Source organism: Podarcis cretensis (assembly GCF_951804945.1).
Source record: "Podarcis cretensis genome assembly, chromosome: 4".
NCBI lineage: Eukaryota > Metazoa > Chordata > Lepidosauria > Squamata > Lacertidae > Podarcis > Podarcis cretensis.
The window spans coordinates 9,341,279-9,344,330 of NC_137173.1; positions in this window are offsets into that span (position 1 = coordinate 9,341,279).

Below are 3,052 nucleotides of genomic sequence, written 5' to 3' on the forward strand. Positions count from 1 at the left end.
GGCTGGCAAAGCAAGTCTGACTCAGCATAAGACATCTTCCTCTTACATGTTTTTTAGTCAGACCTAAAAAGCAGAGAAATCACCTTGCCAACAAAGGTCCATATAGTTAAAGCTCTGGTTTTCCCAGTAGTGATGTATGGAAGTGAGAGCTGGACCATAAAGAAGGCTGATCGCCAAAGAATTGATGCTTTTGAATTCTGGTGCTGGAGAGTCCCATGGACTGCAAGAAGATCAAACCTCTCCATTCTGAAGGAAATCAGCCCTGAGTGCTCACTGGAAGGACAGATCCTGAAGCTGAGGCTCCAATACTTTGGCCACCTCATGAGAAGAGAAGACTGCCTGGAAAAGACCCTGATGTTGGGAAAGATGGAGGGCACAAGGAGAAGGGGACGACAGAGGACGAGATGGTTGGACAGTGTTCTTGAAGCTACCAGCATGAGTTTGACCAAACTGCGGGAGGCAGTGGAAGACGTGAGGGCCTGCTCTGGTCCATGGGGTGTGCTCTGGTCCATGGGGTCACGAAAAGACGGACACGACTAAACAACTAAACAACAACAACAACTTCGCCAGCCTCTGCCAACCTGCTAGGCCTCTCAGATGTTTGCAGAACAACGCTCCATCCATCCCAAGCAGCAGTCATAGATGTGCTGGGCCCGGGGGTAACCCGTGAAGCGCAGTCCAGGACTTGTCCAGAATCTGAAGGTTCCGCTGGGAGTCAGTCCGACAGGACCGAGGCAGAAAACCAGGCACGGACAGGTACAGGATCTCAGGCAGGATCTAGCATACAGCAATGTTGCTCCCACAACCTGGGGCGGGGTCCGACAGCCTTTTATCTTTGTCAGGGTAGCGGCCGGTCCTGATCCCCCGGCGACTCACCTCCCTGTTTTGCCCAGAGGTGAGCACTCCTCCTGCGAGTACTCATGTCTCTCCTTCTCTCAGACCTTAGTCTCTGCAGCTCGGGAGACGTCGGTGGGTTACTAGACCCAGAGGCCGCCTCAGCCTCCCCTGACCCAACCGGTAGTGGAGCAGCTGTAAGTGATGGTCCAGCTGAAGGCAACAAGGTGATCCCCGCATCTGGAGCCAGGGCAGGCTCAGGCCCCTGACTCGGCCCAGCTGGGGTTTGTTGCAGGGGAACCTGTGCAGACTGGGACTCTTCAGAATCAGGCCCCAGACTTGGTTCAGGTGATGCCTGAGGCAAAGGATCCGGTGCAGACTGAGACTCCGCTGGTTCCAAGTCCGAGCCCGAGTCCCAGGCCATCACAATAGAGAACTGTTGTCCAAAACATCTGGAGGGCATCAGGTTGGTGTCCAGATGTCCTGGCAGCAGTTCTCTGGGGCTTCAGATAAGGAACATCCCCAATCCTTACCTGGAGATGCCTGGGACTGGACCTGAGACCTTCTGCTTGCAAGAAACATGCTCGGCCACTGAGCTATAGCCCTTCGCCAGCATCAGGAGTAAGCCAGTTTGTTAGGGGGTGCAAAGGGGAAGGAGAGGGGGAAACTCCCATTGCACTAGCAGGATTCCTTTGGCACCTACTTATTTGAATTGCAGGGGGTTAGACCAGATGATGCTTTGGGTCCCTCCCATGTCTACATATATGGAAGGAGGGGGGGGGATTTGTGTCGAAAATCCCCCAGTGGGAAGGCATTACTGCATAGTATTTCTCTGCTACTTAGTGTGGGAATGTTGTAGATATTAGGTAAAGGTAAAGGGACCCCTGACCAGTCCAGTCGTGGCAGACTCTGGGGTTGCAGCACTCATCTCGCTTTATTGGCCGAGGGAGCCAGCGTACAGCTTCCAGGTCATGTGGCCAGCATGACTAAGCCGCTTCTGGCAAACCAGAGCAGCGTACGGAAACGCCGTTTACCTTCCCGCTGGAGTGGTACCTATTTATCTACTTGCACTTTGACGGGCTTTCGAACTGCTAGGTTGGCAGGAGCAGGGACCGAGCAACGGGAGCTCACCCCGTCACGGGGATTTGAACCGCCGACCTTCTGATCAGCAAGTCCTAGGCTCTGTGGTTTAACCCACAGTGCCACCTGCGTCCCTCTCTATGTCTGTAGATATTAGGAGAGGATATATTGATTTAATAGTATCCTTCCTAACTTGTGAGTCAGCAGCAAAGCAACATTCCCCAATATATAGCAGGAAGCTAGTTGGTAGATTCATTTGAATCTCTGTCAGGAATGAGCCAGCTCTAAGCGAAGGTTTGCAGCCAACTGCAGAAAGCAGCCAGGCACAGAGAGGCTTAGATGTTAGTCAGGCAGGGGAGAGCCGGCAGCTGCAGACTTCGGCTCTTCCTGACCTTGAAGGGCAAGATAATAAGGCAGTAGCTGAGAGCAGGATAGAACACAGCCAAAGCTCGCAGGAAGCACAAAAAGATGGGAATGGACTCAGAGACAGTCTCTCAGAAAAGGAAGAGGTTGGAGCTGATCCACTAAGTCCGAAGAGTCAGTGAATGGGAGGGCTGCTAGATAGGAAGCAAAACAAGAGACGTAAGGGTCGTAAGTTCAATATCTTCTGTCACCACAGGAAGGAGTCTTCAGAAACGTCATCATGAGTAATGATGTCAGAGGCTTTGGGAGAGTCATCCAGAGCGATTTGTTTGTTTTTACAATAAATCCTCCTTTTCAATTCCCTGCGCTTACTGTGTTATCAAGCTGAGAACATGGACTCCTGACAATCTCTTCATTTAAGCAATCCAATCTAGCTTTGTTCAGATTGGAGGATATTCCTAGTAATACCCTTTTTATCCCTCCTAAAAAGAATAAAGACACAATAAACTGCTTTTAAAAGTAACCAGAAGTTTACTCACATTCAGTTCACAGTTGGATCCCTGAAAGCAGGCTTCAGCTTATAGTTACAGTGTGGCTCACATCCCTGTAAGGATGGGCCCATGTGCTGCTGGCAGAGACCAGCAGTGCAGTCCAAAAAGAAAAGGCATCAAAAGAGGAAGGTGACTGGACCTTTTGTGGGGTCTCCCAAGGTCATGCCCACCTACATTTCTGAGCACAATTCCAAGTGTTGGCACTGACCTTTAAAGCCCTAAAC